The 8,676-nt window shown below is 41.9% G+C and overlaps 5 non-coding genes across 5 annotated transcripts; 3 read left to right on the top strand and 2 right to left on the bottom strand.

Annotated features, from left to right (window-relative positions):
* Positions 1–1,054: 1,054 nt before the first annotated feature.
* TRNAG-GCC (transfer RNA glycine (anticodon GCC)) lies at positions 1,055–1,125 on the bottom strand. The gene has a single exon. It is a non-coding gene; the product is annotated as a tRNA-Gly (tRNA).
* Positions 1,126–3,298: 2,173 nt separating this feature from the next.
* On the top strand, positions 3,299–3,371 carry TRNAK-CUU (transfer RNA lysine (anticodon CUU)). The gene has a single exon. It is a non-coding gene; the product is annotated as a tRNA-Lys (tRNA).
* A 1,048-nt stretch (positions 3,372–4,419) lies between these two features.
* TRNAK-CUU (transfer RNA lysine (anticodon CUU)) lies at positions 4,420–4,492 on the top strand. The gene has a single exon. It is a non-coding gene; the product is annotated as a tRNA-Lys (tRNA).
* A 1,942-nt stretch (positions 4,493–6,434) lies between these two features.
* TRNAG-GCC (transfer RNA glycine (anticodon GCC)) lies at positions 6,435–6,505 on the bottom strand. The gene has a single exon. It is a non-coding gene; the product is annotated as a tRNA-Gly (tRNA).
* A 156-nt stretch (positions 6,506–6,661) lies between these two features.
* Positions 6,662–6,734, top strand: TRNAK-CUU (transfer RNA lysine (anticodon CUU)). The gene has a single exon. It is a non-coding gene; the product is annotated as a tRNA-Lys (tRNA).
* The last annotated feature ends 1,942 nt before the right edge of the window (positions 6,735–8,676 follow it).

Below are 8,676 nucleotides of genomic sequence, written 5' to 3'. Positions count from 1 at the left end.
ATGCTTCACATTTTACTTCACGGTTACTTACCCATTTTCCTCAATGTGTGAAACCAAGCATGCATCTCAGTGTACTGAATGTGGTAGCCTAGATCTACTTTAATAGCTTGTAGGGCACTCCTTGGCTTGAGTGGCCTTTTTGTCACATCACAGTAACCAAGCCTGGCTAGCTCAGTCGGTAGAGCATGAGACTCTTAATCTCAGTGTCGTGGGTTCGAGCCCCACGTTGGGCGGTGTTTTTTCCCAGAATTCTACAGGCGAGATCTCTGTCACTACACAACCAAACGTGTTTTATTTGAAACTTAAAAGAGGTGTACATCAGTGTGGGAAACCAAGCAGGAATCTCAGGATCTACTAAATGTGGAAACCTTGCTTTGGTTTTATAAATTGAAGGGCAATCCTTGCCTTGCCATGATGCCATAACACTGTAAAAAAGCCTAGCTATCTGAGTCAATAGCGAATAAGACTCCAAATCTAAGAGTCATTTGCTTTGAGCACAACATTGGGTGGTGTTTATTCCCTTTTCAGATCCATGCCTCCCTCATGGCAGGCGAGAATTCTACCACTAAACCACAAGATTCTACCACTAAATCATTGTATGTTAAATTCTATACCTGCACCACCAAAATGCAAAGAGCCAGGCACTCTTTAACAAAATATATCGCTGTTTCAGGTGTACATCAGTGGGTGAAACCATGCAGGAATATCAGGATCTACTGAATGTGGAAACTTTGCTTTGGTTTAATAGTGTAGATTGAAGAGCAAGCGTTGCCTTGCCTTGATGCTACAACACTGTAACAAAGCCTGGCCAGCTTAGTCAATAGAAATAAAACTCCCAAGCTAAGAGTCATATGCTTTTAGTACAACATTTGTTTGGTGTTTATTCCCTTTTCAGATCCAGACCTCTCTCTTGGCAGGTGGGAATTCTACCACTAAACCACAAGATTCTACCATTAATTTATTGTATGTGGAATTCTATACCTGCACCACCAAAATGCAAAGAGCCAGCCACTCTTTAACAAAATATACCATAATTTCAGTAAAACTTGAGTACTGCATTGGCCGGGAATCGAACCCGGGCCTCCCGCGTGGCAGGCGAGAATTCTACCACTGAACAACCAATGCTTCACATTTTACTTCAAGGTTACTTACCCATTTTCCTCAATGTGTGAAACCAAGCATGCATCTCAGTGTACTGAATGTGGTAGCCTAGATCTACTTTAATAGCTTGTAGGGCACTCCTTGGCTTGAGTGGCCTTTTTGTCACATCACAGTAACCAATCCTGGCTAGCTCAGTCGGTAGAGCGTGAGACTCTTAATCTCAGGGTCGTGGGTTCAAGCCCCACGTTGGGCGGTGTTTTTTCCCAGAATTCTACAGGCGAGATCTCTGTCACTACAAAACCAAACGTGTTTTATTTGAAACTTAAAAGAGGTGTACATCAGTGTGTGAAACCAAGCAGGAATCTCAGGATCTACTAAATGTGGAAACCTTGCTTTGGTTTTATAAATTGAAGGGCAATCCTTGCCTTGCCATGATGCCATAACACTGTAAAAAAGCCTAGCTATCTGAGTCAATAGCGAATAAGACTCCAAATCTAAGAGTCATTTGCTTTGAGCACAACATTTGGTGGTGTTTATTCCCTTTTCAGATCCATGCCTCCCTCATGGCAGGCGAGAATTCTACCACTAAACCACAAGATTCTACCACTAAATCATTGTATGTTAAACTCTATACCTGCACCACCAAAATGCAAAGAGCCAGGCACTCTTTAACAAAATATATCGCTGTTTCAGGTGTACATCAGTGGGTGAAACCATGCAGGAATATCAGGATCTACTGAATGTGGAAACTTTGCTTTGGTTTAATAGTGTAGATTGAAGAGCAAGCGTTGCCTTGCCTTGATGCTACAACACTGTAACAAAGCCTGGCCAGCTTAGTCAATAGAAATAAAACTCCCAAGCTAAGAGTCATATGCTTTTAGTACAACATTTGTTTGGTGTTTATTCCCTTTTCAGATCCAGACCTCTCTCTTGGCAGGTGGGAATTCTACCACTAAACCACAAGATTCTAACATTAATTTATTGTATGTGGAATTCTATACCTGCACCACCAAAAAGCAAAGAGCCAGACACTCTTTAACAAAATATACCATAATTTCAGTAAAACTTGAGTACTGCATTGGCCGGGAATCGAACCCGGGCCTCCCGTGTGGCAGGCGAGAATTCTACCACTGAACAACCAATGTTTCACATTTTACTTCACGGTTACTTACCCATTTTCCTCAATTTGTGAAACCAAGCATGCATCTCAGTGTACTGAATGTGGTAGCCTAGATTCCTACTTGAAACCAAGCAGGAATCTCAGGATCTACTAAATGTGGAAACCTTGCTTTGGTTTTATAAATTGAAGGGCAATCCTTGCCTTGCCATGATGCCATAACACTGTAAAAAAGCCTAGCTATCTGAGTCAATAGCGAATAAGACTCCAAATCTAAGAGTCATTCGCTATGAGCACAACATTGGGTAGTGTTTATTCCCTATTCAGATCCATGCCTCCCTCATGGCAGGCGAGAATTCTACCACTAAACCACAAGATTCTACCACTAAATCATTGTATGTTAAATTCTATACCTGCACCACCAAAATGCAAAGAGCCAGGCACTCTTTAACAAAATATATCGCTGTTTCAGGTGTACATCAGTGGGTGAAACCATGCAGGAATATCAGGATCTACTGAATGTGGAAACTTTGTTTTGGTTTAATAGTGTAGATTGAAGAGCAAGCGTTGCCTTGCCTTGATGCTACAACACTGTAACAAAGCCTGGCCAGCTTAGTCAATAGAAATAAAACTCCCAAGCTAAGAGTCATATGCTTTTAGTACAACATTTGTTTGGTGTTTATTCCCTTTTCAGATCCAGACCTCTCTCTTGGCAGGTGGGAATTCTACCACTAAACCACAATATTCTACCATTAATTTATTGTATGTGGAATTCTATACCTGCACCACCAAAATGCAAAGAGCCAGGCACTCTTTAACAAAATATACCATAATTTCAGTATAACTTGAGTACTGCATTGGCCGGGAATCGAACCCGGGCCTCCCGCGTGGCAGGCAAGAATTCTACCACTGAACAACCAATGCTTCACATTTTACTTCACGGTTACTTACCCATTTTCCTCAATGTGTGAAACCAAGCATGCATCTCAGTGTACTGAATGTGGTAGCCTAGATCTACTTTAATAGCTTGTAGGGCACTCCTTGGCTTGAGTGGCCTTTTTGTCACATCACAGTAACCAAGCCTGGCTAGCTCAGTCGGTAGAGCATGAGACTCTTAATCTCAGGGTCGTGGGTTCGAGCCCCACGTTGGGCGGTGTTTTTTCCCAGAATTCTACAGGCGAGATCTCTGTCACTACACAACCAAACGTGTTTTATTTGAAACTTAAAAGAGGTGTACATCAGTGTGGGAAACCAAGCAGGAATCTCAGGATCTACTAAATGTGGAAACCTTGCTTTGGTTTTATAAATTAAAGGGCAATCCTTGCCTTGCCATGATGCCATAACACTGTAAAAAAGCCTAGCTATCTGAGTCAATAGCGAATAAGACTCCAAATCTAAGAGTCATTTGCTTTGAGCACAACATTGGGTGGTGTTTATTCCCTTTTCAGATCCATGCCTCCCTCATGGCAGGCGAGAATTCTACCACTAAACCACAAGATTCTACCACTAAATCATTGTATGTTAAATTCTATACCTGCACCACCAAAATGCAAAGAGCCAGGCACTCTTTAACAAAATATATCGCTGTTTCAGGTGTACATCAGTGGGTGAAACCATGCAGGAATATCAGGATCTACTGAATGTGGAAACTTTGCTTTGGTTTAATAGTGTAGATTGAAGAGCAAGCGTTGCCTTGCCTTGATGCTACAACACTGTAACAAAGCCTGGCCAGCTTAGTCAATAGAAATAAAACTCCCAAGCTAAGAGTCATATGCTTTTAGTACAACATTTGTTTGGTGTTTATTCCCTTTTCAGATCCAGACCTCTCTCTTGGCAGGTGGGAATTATACCACTAAACCACAAGATTCTACCATTAATTTATTGTATGTGGAATTCTATACCTGCACCACCAAAATGCAAAGAGCCAGCCACTCTTTAACAAAATATACCATAATTTCAGTAAAACTTGAGTACTGCATTGGCCGGGAATCGAACCCTGGCCTCCCGCGTGGCAGGCGAGAATTCTACCACTGAACAACCAATGCTTCACATTTTACTTCACGGTTACTTACCCATTTTCCTCAATGTGTGAAACCAAGCATGCATCTCAGTGTACTAAATGTGGTAGCCTAGATCTACTTTAATAGCTTGTATTGCACTCCTTGGCTTGAGTGGCCTTTTTGTCACATCACAGTAACCAAGCCTGGCTAGCTCAGTCGGTAGAGCATGAGACTCTTAATCTCAGGGTCGTGGGTTCGAGCCCCACGTTGGGCGGTGTTTTTTCCCAGAATTCTACAGGCGAGATCTCTGTCACTACACAACCAAACGTGTTTTATTTGAAACTTAAAAGAGGTGTACATCAGTGTGGGAAACCAAGCAGGAATCTCAGGATCTACTAAATGTGGAAACCTTGCTTTGGTTTTATAAATTAAAGGGCAATCCTTGCCTTGCCATGATGCCATAACACTGTAAAAAAGCCTAGCTATCTGAGTCAATAGCGAATAAGACTCCAAATCTAAGAGTCATTTGCTTTGAGCACAACATTGGGTGGTGTTTATTCCCTTTTCAGATCCATGCCTCCCTCATGGCAGGCGAGAATTCTACCACTAAACCACAAGATTCTACCACTAAATCATTGTATGTTAAATTCTATACCTGCACCACCAAAATGCAAAGAGCCAGGCACTCTTTAACAAAATATATCGCTGTTTCAGGTGTACATCAGTGGGTGAAACCATGCAGGAATATCAGGATCTACTGAATGTGGAAACTTTGCTTTGGTTTAATAGTGTAGATTGAAGAGCAAGCGTTGCCTTGCCTTGATGCTACAACACTGTAACAAAGCCTGGCCAGCTTAGTCAATAGAAATAAAACTCCCAAGCTAAGAGTCATATGCTTTTAGTACAACATTTGTTTGGTGTTTATTCCCTTTTCAGATCCAGACCTCTCTCTTGGCAGGTGGGAATTATACCACTAAACCACAAGATTCTACCATTAATTTATTGTATGTGGAATTCTATACCTGCACCACCAAAATGCAAAGAGCCAGCCACTCTTTAACAAAATATACCATAATTTCAGTAAAACTTGAGTACTGCATTGGCCGGGAATCGAACCCTGGCCTCCCGCGTGGCAGGCGAGAATTCTACCACTGAACAACCAATGCTTCACATTTTACTTCACGGTTACTTACCCATTTTCCTCAATGTGTGAAACCAAGCATGCATCTCAGTGTACTAAATGTGGTAGCCTAGATCTACTTTAATAGCTTGTATTGCACTCCTTGGCTTGAGTGGCCTTTTTGTCAAATCACAGTAACCAAGCCTGGCTAGCTCAGTCGGTAGAGCATGAGACTCTTAATCTCAGGGTCATGGGTTCGAGCCCCCCGTTGGGCGGTGTTTTTTCCCAGAATTCTACAGGCGAGATCTCTGTCACTACACAACCAAACGTGTTTTATTTGAAACTTAAAAGAGGTGTACATCAGTGTGTGAAACCAAGCAGGAATCTCAGGATCTACTAAATGTGGAAACCTTGCTTTGGTTTTATAGATTGAAGGGCAATCCTTGCCTTGCCATGATGCCATAACACTGTAAAAAAGCCTAGCTATCTGAGTCAATAGCGAATAAGACTCCAAATCTAAAAGTCATTTGCTTTGAGCACAACATTGGGTGGTGTTTATTCCCTTTTCAGATCCATGCCTCCCTCTTGGCAGGCGAGAATTCTACCACTAAACCACAAGATTCTACCACTAAATCATTGTATGTTGAATTCTATGCCTGCACCACCAAAATGCAAAGAGCCAGGCACTCTTTAACAAAATATATCGCTGTTTCAGGTGTACATCAGTGGGTGAAACCATGCAGGAATATCAGGATCTACTGAATGTGGAAACTTTGCTTTGGTTTAGTAGTGTAGATTGAAGAGCAAGCGTTGCCTTGCCTTGATGCTACAACACTGTAACAAAGCCTGGCCAGCTTAGTCAATAGAAATAAAACTCCCAAGCTAAGAGTCATATGCTTTTAGTACAACATTTGTTTGGTGATTATTCCCATTTCAGATCCAGACCTCTCTCTTGGCAGGTGGGAATTCTACCACTAAACCACAAGATTCTACCATTAATTTATTGTATGTTGAATTCTATACCTGCACCACCAAAATGCAAAGAGCCAGCCACTCTTTAACAAAATATACCATAATTTCAGTAAAACTTGAGTACTGCATTGGCCGGGAATCGAACCCGGGCCTCCCGCGTGGCAGGCGAGAGTTCTACCACTGAACAACCAATGCTTCACATTTTACTTCAAGGTTACTTACCCATTTTCCTCAATGTGTGAAACCAAGCATGCATCTCAGTGTACTGAATGTGGTAGCCTAGATCTACTTTAATAGCTTGTAGGGCACTCCTTGGCTTGAGTGGCCTTTTTGTCACATCACAGTAACCAAGCCTGGCTAGCTCAGTCGGTAGAGCATGAGACTCTTAATCTCAGGGTCGTGGGTTCGAGCCCCACGTTGGGCGGTGTTTTTTCCCAGAATTCTACAGGCGAGATCTCTGTCACTACACAACCAAACGTGTTTTATTTGAAACTTAAAAGAGGTGTACATCAGTGTGTGAAACCAAGCAGGAATCTCAGGATCTACTAAATGTGGAAACCTTGCTTTGGTTTTATAAATTGAAGGGCAATCCTTGCCTTGCCATGATGTCATAACACTGTAAAAAAGCCTACCTATCTGAGTCAATAGCGAATAAGACTCCAAATCTAAGAGTCATTTGCTTTGAGCACAACATTGGGTGGTGTTTATTCCCTTTTCAGATCCATGCCTCCCTCATGGCAGGCGAGAATTCTACCACTAAACCACAAGATTCTACCACTAAATCATTGTATGTTAAATTCTATACCTGCACCACCAAAATGCAAAGAGCCAGGCACTCTTTAACAAAATATATCGCTGTTTCAGGTGTACATCAGTGGGTGAAACCATGCAGGAATATCAGGATCTACTGAATGTGGAAACTTTGCTTTGGTTTAATAGTGTAGATTGAAGAGCAAGCGTTGCCTTGCCTTGATGCTACAACACTGTAACAAAGCCTGGCCAGCTTAGTCAATAGAAATAAAACTCCCAAGCTAAGAGTCATATGCTTTTAGTACAACATTTGTTTGGTATTTATTCCCTTTTCAGATCCAGACCTCTCTCTTGGCAGGTGGGAATTCTACCACTAAACCACAAGATTCTACCATTAATTTATTGTATGTGGAATTCTATACCTGCACCACCAAAATGCAAAGAGCCAGACACTCTTTAACAAAATATACCATCATTTCAGTAAAACTTGAGAACTGCATTGGCCGGGAATCGAACCCGGGCCTCCCGCGTGGCAGGCGAGAATTCTACCACTGAACAGCCAATGCTTCACATTTTACTTCACGGTTACTTACCCATTTTCCTCAATGTGTGAAACCAAGCATGCATCTCAGTGTACTGAATGTGGTAGCCTAGATCTACTTTAATAGCTTGTATTGCACTCCTTGGCCTAAGTGGCCTTTTTGTCACATCACAGTAACCAAGCCTGGCTAGCTCAGTCGGTAGAGCATGAGACTCTTAATCTCAGGGTCGTGGGTTTGAGCCCCACGTTGGGCGGTGTTTTTTCCCAGAATTCTACAGGCGAGATCTCTGTCACTACACAACCAAACGTGTTTTATTTGAAACTTAAAAGAGGTGTACATCAGTGTGTGAAACCAAGCAGGAATCTCAGGATCTACTAAATGTGGAAACCTTGCTTTGGTTTTATAAATTGAAGGGCAATCCTTGCCTTGCCATGATGCCATAACACTGTAAAAAAGCCTAGCTATCTGAGTCAATAGCGAATAAGACTCCAAATCTAAGAGTCATTTGCTTTGAGCACAACATTGGGTGGTGTTTATTCCCTTTTCAGATCCATGCCTCCCTCATAGCAGGCGAGAATTCTACCACTAAACTACAAGATTCTACCACTAAATCATTGTATGTTGAATTCTATACCTGCACCACCAAAATGCAAAGAGCCAGGCACTCTTTAACAAAATATATCGCTGTTTCAGGTGTACATCAGTGGGTGAAACCATGCAGGAATATCAGGATCTACTGAATGTGGAAACTTTGCTTTGGTTTAATAGTGTAGATTGAAGATGCTTTTAGTACAACATTTGTTTGGTGTTTATTCCCTTTTCAGATCCAGACCTCTCTCTTCGCAGGCGAGAATTCTACCACTGAACAACCAATGCTTCACATTTTACTTCACGGTTACTTACCCATTTTCCTCAATTTGTGAAACCAAGCATGCATCTCAGTGTACTGAATGTGGTAGCCTAGATCTACTTTAATAGTTTGTAGGGCACTCCTTGGCTTGAGTGGCCTTTTTGTCACATCACAGTAACCAAGCCTGGCTAGCTCAGTCGGTAGAGCATGAGACTCTTAATCTC

Source organism: Crinia signifera, chromosome 3 (assembly GCF_055691185.1).
Source record: "Crinia signifera chromosome 3, ASM5569118v1, whole genome shotgun sequence".
NCBI classification, from domain to species: Eukaryota; Metazoa; Chordata; class Amphibia; order Anura; family Myobatrachidae; genus Crinia; species Crinia signifera.
The sequence above is the reverse complement of the archived record's forward strand: the minus strand, read 5'-3'. Positions and strand labels throughout refer to the sequence as shown.